The following is a 14,168-nucleotide window of genomic DNA, read 5'->3' as shown; positions in this document are numbered from 1 at the left end:
GTTTTGTAGAAGTATTCTGTATGGTTGAGTTAGTAATGATTCGTAAATTTTAAGTCTTCTAATACTTTTTTAAAATTTGTCTCTCTCGGAAAACTATGGTGTATGGATTAAAATATGACTTTTTTATTTACATATCACTTTTTATTGTAAAAAATAATGATTTGTTTAATACGTTAGGTAAAGAGTTGAAAGTTTCGAAAAGATGTTTTAATCTTTAAAAGATCTGATAAAATTTTTTCCTTTTAGAAATTGAATAAACTTAGCACAGCAAAATTAATTTTCTGGGTTACGGTTCTTGGAAGGGTTCTTACATATCAGCTGTTGTAGAAGAGTTGATTGTTAGAGCAGTCGTAATACTGCAATCGACCGCCTTCCCCGGTAGGAAGGAGGCACTTTGTGTGATATTCGCTTTTGCAATCTTATATTTTGCTCTCAGTCATTTACAATATATAGACACGAAAATTATGACAATAGCTTGACATGGTAAGTCTACATGTATATTTAAAAATGATTGTGTCTGCTTGTACCCCATAGATTCAAAAACCATACATCCAAACGCTATAAAAATTTTGAAAATTTTATAGTATATCCCCAGGAAGTTTTTTGAAAAACTTTTTAATTTATAGTTTTTGTCAATTTGTTCGAGGTATCAAAGCTACTTTTACGTTCAGATTTTTAATAAGATGAACAGTAATGTGCGTATGGGTTCACCTAGTAACATATAAATCAACGCTGTGCTAATAAAAAATTAAAAAACATTATCTCAAAAGCTTGTCACGGTACATGACGTCTAAATCAAACCAATGCAAAATATTTTTTGAAATAGAATGATTTGCAAGCGTTCATCACTTTAAAATGTAAGAGATAATCAGTGAAGCGAGTGAAAGTGCAAGTGTCGTTACTTGTGCAATTCTTACCCACACAAAAAAATTATGGTTTTAGTCGGTTTTGTTTTAAGGTGTGAACGACAGATAAATTATTTAAATTATAATATTACTTGATTGGTAACGTAACAAAATTTAAAAAAAAAATTAAAGGTTGAATACAGTGACGTATTAAAATTAGAACATAAAATAAGTTATTTATATCAGTTTTTTCAATCGATACAGCCTTTAAGAAATTGCAGGCATTGTTTATGAATCGCGTGGTAAGACTCCAAATATATCAATGGAAGTCCGTTATTCCCAATCGTTGTGATCTGACATTTGAATGCAAGATGTTAGGTTGCGTGCACACATAGTGCGATTGTCTTGCGGGGAATAACGGAACACGTATTTCAAAGGTTTGTGATCATTAAGCTTTCAGTTCATACCGCTAATACGCAAAAAAAACAAATACTTTAAAATAAAAATTGAACAAGACGAATATTTTTTTTTTATTTTTTTCCATTTTTTTGACATTTGAAGTATTTGCTGAGTTGTGCTGCTAGCCGGTCTAGGCTTTGTACAGCTTCATCGAAATTGAGTTCGTGGAAACAAAGGTCCACGGACTAAAAAAAAATACGCTGGGGATCGTACCTCAGTTACGACGAAGACGTCTACACGCGGAGAACTATAACCGTGTAGATGTATAGTGCAGTGAGTGGGGTGTTGAGTATGTAGCACGAAGCGAGGACTACTCGGCGGTCGGGAGAAACACGGGCCTCTCTGGACTGCCCTCGTTTGAATACGGGTTAGGCGGACGCGGCCGTCGTGTCATGAGTAGGTGAGTAGTGCATGATATGTGCATTGAGACCGCCGGGGCTCGATGTGAGGCGTGTGTCCTGGCGTTGATACGGGGGAGCAGGTATTATTTAAATTCGGCTTTAAAGGCGGCGAGAAAGCGCTCCGAGGAACCGGAGGCTTTGCGGAGTTTTGCGGCGAGAATGCAGACCTCGTCGAGGTCTACATTGGCTAGGTATTGTGCAAGGGCTTTGAGTTCCGCGGCAGGCGAAGAGAACCCGGTTTGGGGTTTGGAGGGTTTTGGTTGCTGCTTTCGGAGGACGGGAGGTCGAGGGGCGGCCTGCGCGGCGTTTTTTAGGCGCCTTAAGACAGCCCCTGTAGTTGGCAGGGTGGTCTTCGATCTCACAGAGGACACACGTGGGTGGTGTCTCTGTGACCGCGTGACGGGGAAAATCTGCAGTCCCGTGATCCCCTAGGTACGTGACGTAGCGGGAGCGGGAAAAGCAGTTACGGGCTGTGTGGCCGTACAACTGGCATCTATGGCACTGGCCGACGATGCCTCTGCGGTGAGGGGCCACGAAAGAGACCCCTGAAAGAGAGCAGATCTCTTTAAGGACAAAGATTCGCTTTCCCTCGGAGGAAAGTTCTAAGGTTGCCATTATGAGTGGCATAGGGAGCTTGGTGCGCAGAGATGTCATGCGCTTCGCGCCGATGACGGGGATGCCCGCTTTTTTTAGGTCGTCGATTACGTCGGAGATCTCTATTTCGAGCTGAAGGCCGCGGATAACGACTCGAAGTCGCTTATCCTCAGGGAGGGCGTATATGTGGAAGGAGATACCTTCCTCACGCAGATGGTGGGTGACGCGACGGAAGCCGTCGACGGTGAGCGTGCTAATCATGATACCTTGAGTGATATTCTTAGCTTTGGTTTTGCCCATCTCGTTGGCGAGAAGTCACGAGTGGACGGATTTCCACGCCTGTTTGTCGTGGAGAAAGACGGGCGGCGGAGGTTTAGTCCCGTTTTCGGGAAGGCCTTGAGAGGCCACTTGTTGGGGTTGGGCGGACGGTTGTTTGGGAGCAACCGTTGGGGAGGGCTTGCGTACGGCTTTTTTGGCAGGGCTAGCCGATGGGGAGGCAGTTTTGGAGGTACTGTCGCGGTGAGTGGGGGAGAGAGCAGCACGAAGTGAGATCTTCCTCTTGCCGGTGACGAGGGTAAAGTCGTCGGTTTAAGAGACAGATTTCGGTCCGTCGATCTCCATCCCCGAGTCCGAGCCAAGATACTTGCACCCGGAGATGTAGTCCGACGAGCCGTCGCTCAGATGTTCCCCGACGGGGAAAGATTTTTGCTCTTCATAGCGGACGGGGGTGTCTGATGACTGCGAGGATTCACTCAGGAAGCGGGTGGGACGATCCTTGGCATCTGCCTTGTACTCGTCCGGGTATTTCATGACTATCTTACGGCTGAATGTAATGACCGGATCTTCGCCGAAGGGAGGGCCTGTGTAGTGACGCCAGGATTGCGCCATTGTTGGATGGAGTGGTAAGGGTAGGGTCGGACTACTCAGCACCTCCCTGCCAAATGGCAGAAGGGAGGGTAGGACACTGCGAACACGGAACGATGGAACGCGCGGGATCGCGGGAGTCTTAATAAGGTGACCTCCCCTAGCCCGACAGCGGTGTCCGGCAGGAGGAAAATCCGCGTTACTGAGCGTCACAACGCGACAGAAAATCAAACTAAGCTCGGCGAAGACTGAACTCTAAACGGTCGTACGGACGCGAAGTCATCCGGCGTCCGTAAAACGCACCTAACGGCCCTAGCCTTATCTACCTAATTCCCTAATCAACCCACGCGAGGGTGCCGTTGGCGGGGTGGACAGTGCCTAGTTACACGTGGATCGCGGCCCCACCGCGGAACACGTGGCTCGGGTGCTTCCTGACTTGGCACGATGAAGGAGCCGTCCGAACCGAAGCGACAGGAGCAGCGCAGTTTGCGACCGTTCACAAACTGAACGTGTGTTCACTGCCGGTTTCTCATGGACGACCTTTGATCTTCTCTAACAGTTAGAAACAATAATCTGCGTCAGCTACTAAGGGAGGCGGGAAAGTCCGGAGACACTTCCGGCACTCCAAACACTGATCGCAGGATTTTCTTGCACTGAAGTGCAAGAAGGCGGACACTACGTCGGCAACTACGGGACGCGGGAAAGTCCGAAGACACTTCCGACACTCCAAACGCCGAGCGTAGCGAATGCGCAGGGGCACAGGATTTGGCGGGCAGCAACAGCAGAGAGGGCGGCGGGAAAGTCAGCAGACAATTCCGCACTTCCGAAAGCTGTACGCAGGAATTCCTTGCACCGAGGTGCGAGGCAGCGAACCTAATTGCGAGTCAGCAATACGGGAGGCGGGAAAGTCGGGAGACACGTCCAAGCGCTGAGCTCGCAATGGCGTGACGTTTTTCGCGTTTGTTGTTAATCAATATTTATATTAATACTTAACTGTAAGAATATTTATCACAAATATTTTTTTTCGATATCGTAAATGTATTATTTAGCAGGCTACCGGCATGGGACTGGGACTTGCCATCGTAGAATGTGGGCTAGATTCCCGGAATACAACTCTTGTATAATTCACGCGCGCATTTATTATTTGAAATTGCCACTTATCACAAACAAGTTTTCTGGGCATTTGATGGGCAGCAGCGTCCTCTGGGTATTATAATACTACACTGAGACCACTAACCCGCCTGCCAAACGTGGCGATTATGGAATGTCCCCCATAAATATCTTTACAGGAACACCAATAATTTGCAATAGACATATATGGGCTAAAACGGCGACGAAATGTATTATATATGTATTATATTTTTGTTACAATAATTGTTCTATTGTTTAGCATTTCTATCATCAACTTATCGTCCCGATTTTCCGCTGTTAGGAAAAATCAGCCTATGGCATTCTAACACAAAATTAATTAATGTCTTAAAGTGACTCTTTATTTATAGGTTAAATGTAAATAAAATAAATAAATTTTATGATCAATACAAAATTAACGATGCAGCTGTTAAATGGCATTATAAATTTGCAGCCAAGCATGCGAAGTTCCAACCTAATTGTCAAGCGTGCAAAGTTCACGGTGAACTGTCAAATACGTAAAGTTTTAATAGTCATCACATCTAAAATTTTCAACTTTTAGTGCAAGTATCTATTTATTTTCTATAAAAACCTTCTTTTTAGTACTAGGAAATTTAAAAAAAAAATAACAAGACCAGTCTCTCTCAAGCAATGGCGTGGCCAAGGTGGATAGAAATTCACTATATATATATATAGAAAAGCAAGATTTTTGTTTTAGTCGTTTTCTGATTAGGTTCAAGCTATCGTGGAAAGACGTGCCTTAGTGAGGTTGTGTATACAAAGCTATAAATTTAATGTACTGGTTTATTCATTGAAAATTGTCTTCAAATTAAGCCTCTTAACCATACGGTATTATAAACAATAATCTATGTATACTCGATGAGCCATGTCCTCATCTAAGTTTTTTGACCTCCATTGTATTTATTCGGCCATTCGACGTAACAGTGGCTTTTGAGTTCGTTTACCTTTCTTGTTTTGATTTTTTTTCTCTCTTTCGATCAGAATACATTTCTCAAGAGAAAGAATTACATAAATTAGAATATTTTAAAACTTGTCACGGTACATCACACAAGTTTAAGTTTGAGAGCTGAGGTAACGGATTTATTTAAGGTCGCGGTCTCTGCGGGTTCCGTTTTAGATGTAATAACGTGTATATGAGTGTTAAGGACAGTAGCTTTTTTGTTGAATTAACTATGAACGTAAAATGCTCATGTGTAGATCAGATAATGCGCGTGGAGTCCAGAAATTAACTTAAGGATATTCAATTTTTATTCATTCAAATTCCACAAGCGAACAATACTTTTCATTTACCAGGATTATTTACCGTTTTATACTTTTAATTCATAACAAGCTTTGTAAATAATTTAATTTGAAATTTGTTTTTTTGCAAATCTATGAGGATGGCCAATGTCCAGAATGGACATCGATTTATTACAATTATGATGATGGTGATGAATGCTAATAGTAAAAAATCTATTTACAAAATTGTGAATAATTATACAAAACATGTGAATGTGACAGACATTACATTGAAGAATCATTATCTTCCTATCAGCCGTGGGATTTCTACTACTGGGCATTGGTCTCGCCTTCCCATTTCCAACAAAATAAAATATCAATATATCTGGGGCAAACAGTCAATGAAAATAAGTCCAACATTTGGAGAGAGTTCAATCGTCGAATTTGTTTCGTCTGGGCAGCATTCGAGGAACTACTCAACGTCTCATCCAATAACCCTTGGTGCCTAAAGATATAGCTAGATGGCCGCTTTGTCCTTAAAGTTATGGAGTGAAGACACAAACTGGCAAGGACGAAAAACGTGTACACCGGTTGAGGTAGGTAGAGGCAACCGGTGTACACGGTTATTGGAAATCTATGCGGGAATATAGAATATTGCAAATTATTTTCAATTTATATTCAAGGGTCCATTGTTTCAGTTCTTATTATTTATTATATCAGATATTCGCTGAAAGCAATATTTCCGATATTCGAGTTCCACGAAATGCACGCAACTGATATTAATTAGGTTACTCGGATAAAATAGTTCAGGTACAGGATAAATAACAAAAAGCGAAGGAAGTACTGTATCTGGTGTCAGCACAGAGATACGATGTTAATTGCAATTTTGTTTACTGAACCGGTTTACTCCCTGAAATCAAAACAAACATCGTCAGAAAACGTGCATGCAGGAGAAATGAAAGAAAAATTGTAACACAGAAAAATATGATGTTTAAAACAGTTTTAGCAAAGAAACTTGCCCGGAGTATGGTAAATATAAAGAAAATAATTTCTCTGCCCTGAACTATGTACTTAGGGATAGTAAGGCTGCTTTGCTCCCTCAACCCTCAGTATTACAGCGAAGGCAGATAATTTACATACTCAAAATATATGTAAAAATATTTATGATATATGTACATATAAATGTTAATTATTTATATGTAAGTATAAAAGTTTTACAGTGGTAAGTGTATCTCCCATTTCCTCTTAATTAATCTATGGTACACCATATTGAAAAATCAGTGTTGTCAGAAATAATAAATAATTTAGGTAAGAAAAATAATTTTCAATAGTCGTATTACTAAATATTAGAGTTAATTATTGTTTACTACCTGTCCCGGCAGACTTAGTACTGCCAGAAGAAAAAAAGATAATTTAATGTTACATATTTCAGAGTCATCAATTTATACAAAATGATTGGAAATAGATGTAAAAACTTTAAAGATTTTTACAGAGAAATGAGCTATGCATTCACCGCTTTAAATTTTTTACACGTATAACCAATCGTCTCGTTTATATTATAACATTGAACGGACAGTAAAAATATTCTATAATTTATATTGCTACCGAAACAGCCGTAATGCCCTTTAGGTATGCTCCCTTCTTTTTTCGCTTATTTTAGACAGTACGCCATCAACCCTCACGGCGGCGTCGCTCACGTTTTTTTATCCTCTACTATGTATATGCTACCTCGTGATATGTACATTGTATGTATCACGCTATTTAATTTCTAAATATTTTTTTAAAGAAAATAGCACAAATTAAAAAAAAACTACAATGAAAATGGAATTCATGCACTAATTCAGAGCGATACTGAAAGTAGATCCGTCACGGCGAAGAGCAAAGTAGATAAATAAGTAAGAAATGGCTTCTCCAACTTCCCCTTTGCCCGCTTTTAGATAGAGATATCTTGGAGAATTAAGCTCAGGTTGCCTGCTTTGTATGAAATATTAGCTGCCTTTGACTTTAGTGGGCATCTCAGGGATGAATTCATAATCAACTATCTGATTCTTATAAGCATGGAGTAGTCACTATCGTTGCTACATTCGGATATTACTAAAAAGATATTTATTTATAGAAGAAAATGAAAAACATAACTTTGAATGTAAAAGCACTTGCATTTCACTTAAAGTTTTTAGAGAAGTCAGTTCCGTAATTAAAAGAAAATAAATTGAATCGGAAATTTGTTTATGTAAATGTTAGCTAACCTAATTAGCTCGATGTTTTGATTTGGCACTAGAAAGTTTATAAGGATTCTATTTTAGGATGTAACACTAAAACATGAAGTTAGGTGTTAGTTGTGGTAGCCTTTAAGTTTCCCACGTGGCACTAGTGAGTTGGGCAAAGCATTCACGAAAGGATGTATCGGGTAGATCATAATAATGTTAAATAAAAAACATAATTTAAACAATGTAAACCATAGAATAGCCATATAAAGTAATAAACACTATAAATAAAATAATAAAAGTATGGAAAATAAACAAAAGTGATAAGCAATACTAAGTTAAATTGTAATATTTTTTGCGAATGGTGAATGAATGATAGAGATAATAAAGGAATTGAAGAAAGCTCTAAATATAATGTTAAGAGAGGAAGAATAAAAAATTATAAGCCCCGAAAATGTTATATCCCTGTCCCCGCCTAAGTATGGATGAACAAGAGGTCCACAATAACAGGGATAATAAAAAATACTATTTTGTATTTATAATGTCTCTTGACTATCATGTAATAAATTTAAGAAGACCATTAAACAAAAACTTGCTAAAAACCCTGTAATAATCTGAAGGATTTTAATTGATAATTAAGCTTGGGAATGTCTTTCTTCACTACTTTATTAAGGATATAATTTAAAATTATTAATGTATAATATATGATCACAAAAAAACTGTCGGAGTTTTTTTGTGGGCTCTTCATAGGTAGGGGCGCGTTTTAGACTTTAATGGTTTAAAACTGAACGAAGCCATTACAGGAGTATTTAATCCGATTTTCATAGCGCACACGAGTGCTCACTGTAAATAATTCTAAGCGCACAATGCAGGCTGCTTTCATCGGATCTTAATGAAAGTCTTTGGAAAGTATTACTACTGATATAATGATAATGATGAAGAATATAAACTATCGCTGTCACTTTTAATTGGTTCAATAGTATTGAGATGAGATATAAGCCGGTTTAATCAGATGCGGTAACAAAAATTTTTGCAGCGATAAATTTTTAAGTCATCTTGTTTTCTGTTTGTATTTGTATGATTTAGATTTGTGATTTTACAATGATTATGTAATTCACACAAAGTGTTTTGCCACCTGGGTAAAAATATTTACATTTTACAATCGACAAGTTAAAGTGACGCTAGATAGGCTGTATGGCGTTTTGAACCGACGGCCGAGGAGGCTTTAAGGTGCTGAGTGAAGACTATGGACTGGCAAACTCGGCGTAGGAGATTCGCCAATGTGGCCAGACAAGCTGCATAAGGACATTGGAAGATGCTGAATAGCCGCTACCAGCCGGTTCTGTCTGCTAGTAATCTATAGCTGTGGTCTATGTCCAGCTGTATATGATCTATCTGAAATGATAATGATGATAAAAACAATAAAATGCTCATATTGTAAATATAAAAAAATCAAAATTAAATAATTATGAAAGTATAAGAGTTGTTTTTTTTTTAAATAAATCTTTGTAACGTGAAATGTTCGGATAGATCATGGTTATACGTGTAAAAGCTTTTAAGAAGTAAATGTATAACTCATTTGTTGTCATTTAGTGTATGGTAAACTCTATCCAAGAATATAATAAGTAGATCCATTGACTTAACTCAATCAATGGTCTCACTTTATTACTGCATACCGTAATAAAGCCGGTATGTGTGAGAATATTCAAAATAAATATGTAGTTCTGATTTTAGATAGAACTGAAATTGGAAATATGACAGTATTCAGTCGGAGTCATATACAACGAAGTTACAAAAATATTCTCGAAAAAAATAGCTGAAAACGTGAAAAACCAGGACAACACGTGCGAGAGTTACGAAGGTTTAGCGTAGCTCTTTACTATGTATGAACCCCACCAGGAAAACTCAATTATTGGTTACCAGGCACACAGAGTTTATTTCCGGCGTTTGAAACCCAGCATATTGGCTTTATCGAAAATTTATTTAGGGCAAGACCTGATTTAACATTATATCTAGCTTACTAGGTCAATAACACCTCTGTGCGTTAACCAATCACGAAAGAGCAGGTACAAAATGTTTAATAAATACATACAAGAGTGTATGTATCATGTAATGGACAATTATTCGAATATTAATCATAATTTGTTTGTAAAGGATTAATTAGCAATTAGTGTGCACGTTAATAAAGTTCAAATGTGCCTTTGAAGAAGATAACTTCAAAGATATGTAAAGAAATGATGAGAACATAAAAATTAACCACGATATTTTTTTTTAACTATTTTAAACTTGTTTTCCTAAAAATTTGCAATATGCGCAACTTTAAAATGCAATATCTAGAGAACCCTAGCAAAGTTTATTGTCATGCTGTAAAATAGAAAAGCTGACGTAGTCAAAGGCTTTACTGTAGTCTACGAAGCACAAGATAAGAGAGTAGTCAAATTAATGTGGCTTTTCAATCAGCTAGCGAACGATTAAAATGTATGTCCCTTTACTTTACAAAGCCCGCCTGCTCTTGTAATATTTACTAGTGCAAGTGCTGTCATCGGTTATTAATTATAAGCTGTCCCGAACTGGCTTCGCTCGGTCCGAACTGCCTTTTGTGAGTGTAATTTTATAAAATCCATTTTCAGGATTATTTTATTATACCAAAAAAAAAACCGGCAAGTTAATTACATATAGGAGCTTTAGTTTGAAGATATACATATTTTATGGATGCTCTCAACCACCTCGAGGGAAGAGTTTAGTAAAACATTTTTGCTGCCCTCAACTTCTCCTCCTCGGTGAAAGAAATTTCAATCAAATTTTAAGTCCCAAAACCTTATGTTACCAGTGATATCATCGCGTGTCAGGACATAAGTAGCAATCTACGAGTTGCTATCATCATTTCAACCTTAGTGTGTCCACTACTGAACATAGGCTTCCCCCATCGACCTCCTTTTAAAACAGGTTTGAAGCGGCTATGTTAACCAGTTAACCATTTTTTAGGAATGCGAACCGATGGTAGATAAGCAAATATGACTTAATAAATTTTAATAGTAATAATTAAATTGAAAATCCGTCTTATACGTTGTGATGATACTTTTTCATGTCATGACACCTGAATATGATACCTACCTCCGGCGTTTAAATTTATTTGAAACTATTTTCCACGACCGAATACGTATTGTCTAAAATTTCGACCTTTCGCCGTGGAACAATAAACATAATAGACATTGCAGAATGATCATCTTGATAATAAATAAAAGATTTATTACAAAAATTAATTATCTACACTGTAAAAATTTACTAATAATGTGTTATTTTAATGATCATAAGTTTATTAAGTAGACAATATTTCTTCGTTTGGTTTGGACTCACACGACTTCTTGGTTTCAATCAACTTCAAATATTTGATAATCAAGGACAAGTTTTTTTTTAATTTACTCTGTGGTTTGTATCGGAAAACAATTTACATATAATAATTAATATATTACTTGCAATTTTTTGTTTTTCTCTTCATAAATACATTCTCCGAGCTTATGGTGAAATTTTGCTTGGTAAAACAATTTATTTAGGGAGTAAATCCATAAACAGACTATTTATACGAACTATGTGAATACGAAACACTACAGAGGTGCGTTAAATTTTCAGTTTACGATTTTTTATGCAACAATAGAACAAAGGAGAAGAACCATGGTCACCGACGTAGCCCGAAGAATTGTTCGTCTGAAGTGACAGTGAGTGGCGTGCATCACTCATGCGCGACGGTCATTGGGGACGAAAGGTTCTTCAGTGGCGAGCCAGTAGACGCGGCATAGGTAGACGCTCCACTAATTTGATCGACCACATAGGGAAAGGGAAGTCACTAGATGCGTCCAACGCAAGACTGATCACCATGACAATCTTTGAGGTAGGCGTTTACCTTGTGGTGAGCGTCTATCGGCTGATACGATAATGATTAAGTTGTTACGATGTATTATATACACTTGTTACCTTGTTTTAATTATTATAACATCCTTATAAAACGAACATTTTTGATTCTTTTTACCTAAATGGGATAAAAAATTATATATGTATATATGCCTATGTCTTGCAGTGAGTGCCTATGGGCTGAGAAAAAGGATATATTTATATTTAAATAATGGTCAAGTGGTTTATTGTATTTGCTGTTCCTCTATGATACATGTACCAGTGAGGAATAGAAGACACAAATATCTTTGGAATTTTAAAAGGCTTGTAAAGCTGCATTATTCGTCAAAGTGTAGAGTTTTATTTTTCATTTTCCTTGTCTTTATTACTTTTAAAATTTGGTGTGTTATAAGTATATAATAATAATTTGGGGAAAAACTTCTTCGAATTTTACATGTAAATTCGTGATATGATTTTAGCTCATGTATATCTAATATAGCAAATAAGTAATTACATGCCGTTGCTATGGAAACTTTGGAACTTCTATCATACAACGTGAGTAGTTTTGCAGTCCCCTCTGTGTTAAACTGAGGCAGCGTAAATAATTCTGTGGAGACGAAACAGATGGAGTTCTGTATATGCAATGCTATATGGCAGATAAAATGGCCACTCCTGGTCAATATCTCTTAATTTTGCCGAGGAGCTAATGTTATGTATGGTTTACCGTTTACATGATGAAACACTTCACCCATTCTTTTTACTATTTTCGGGATTTATTTCTCCAGCTTCTTGTTTTAATCTCATCAGTTGTTTTCATAAGAATTGTAGGTTCTGTCTGGTGGTAAAAGATCATACTAAACAACGTCCTTCCTATCCAACAGTACACATAGCATCACCTTATGGCAAGTTAACAAAGGTTTGTCACAGTTTTTTAGGCCTGACCGATCTTTGATCAAGAGCTTTTTTGCACTTTCTTTTTGCAAGAGATTTATTATTGATTAAAGTTATTGTCATACAGTGTAAAATAATAATAAAATATAAAATGAAATCATTTAAGTTATAAACAAGATGTAAAATGTTAAAGAAGATAATGTATATTCTCTTAACGCTTCATCATCTAAATGTCAATTTGCAACAATTAACACTTTTAGCAATGTAAAATCCAAAGTGATTCTACATAAAATAATTATCGTCTACAAAAGTTTAAACTAAAATTTAACACTGCTATCCAAATAAAAAAGCTAAAAAAAATAACAGCTTTTTTAAAAAGGTTAGCGTTATTAATTGTTATCATATAATGTAGTTATATTTAAATATTTATAACATTGAGGTAACCCGTTTTTGTTGTTTTGTATTTTTTCTTCTTTTATGAGCTATTTAAAAAAATTAACGCGAAACTTGTAGTATATGACCCTATATTTTGCGCGCCACGAAATTAATATTAGTAACAACAAAAAACAATAAAAAACAACACGTGATATTTAAAAATTCGATAATTTTTTTAATTTATTATTACCTCGTAGTTTTTAATACTATTTTATATATTCATTTAATAGCGATTTATTTTTTCTAATGTAGATATTTCGAATATATCGTGTTTATTGATTATCTGTACGGTTTTTTTTTATTTATTGATCAGAGAAGGGGACGAGTAATAACAAAGAAAAAGAGAATTTGACCGTAACAAAAAAGTCATAAAACGCGCGTATGCGCTCTTTGTTAGGAATATAAAGGCGTTACTGGAAATTCAAAAACACCAAGTGACCGCTCTAAATTAAGTTGTATAAATATATTTTTTCTATTGGAAATTGCCAGGCAAATAATTTCTGGCTCTATAAAGTTTGCAGGGATAGTTAGTGATTTATGAATTTTTTAACAATTTTTGGTCTCTAAAGGCTGGACTGGGTTATTTCATTATGTATGAAGTTACGTAAGAGATGTAGACACACTTTATTCATTTACTTTACCACAAACGAATATTATTCTGCCAGCTAAAGTCACAAATGAATAAATACTGATACTAGTGAAAGGTCTCTATTCTGTAGGTAAGTGAAGAAACATTGTGATTTAATTTAAGACGCATAATTTCTGTATTAATACGATGTAAGATGTCAGAATTGCAAGAAATTTTCGTTTTTCGTTTCGATAGGGAAATCGAATATATTGAACTGGATCTGTGCAAAAAACCTTACATTAATATATGGCTGCACCTCAAGAACGTTTTCATAACATTTCTAGCGACAGCTACTCATGAAGCCTCTTTTTGGGAAGGTAAGAATCTCGTCTTCTCCTTTCCGGAAAAGGTGGAAGTAGACTAAAAGCTAGCTCGTCTTGCTTCTTAGCCAATTCATCTTGGATAATGACAAAAGCAAATGTGACCAACAGATCGAGCTTTAGGATTCCCCGTCAACCACAGTTCGGCAATGAACGCGGCAGAGGTGGATACCTCTGTCAAGCAGCCAAACCGCTTTCCCCTAAAGCGGACTCTTTGAGTCCGCTCTGAGAGGCCGCCTCGATTCTGCCCTACAACTTGGGCTGGCGGTTTA

The sequence above is a fragment of the Battus philenor genome, unplaced genomic scaffold (genome assembly GCF_028537555.1).
Source record: "Battus philenor isolate CCGP_79_NKW_IND1 unplaced genomic scaffold, ilBatPhil1.0.hap1 SCAF_1, whole genome shotgun sequence".
Taxonomy (NCBI): Eukaryota; Metazoa; Arthropoda; class Insecta; order Lepidoptera; family Papilionidae; genus Battus; species Battus philenor.
Note: the sequence above shows the minus strand (reverse complement) of the source record.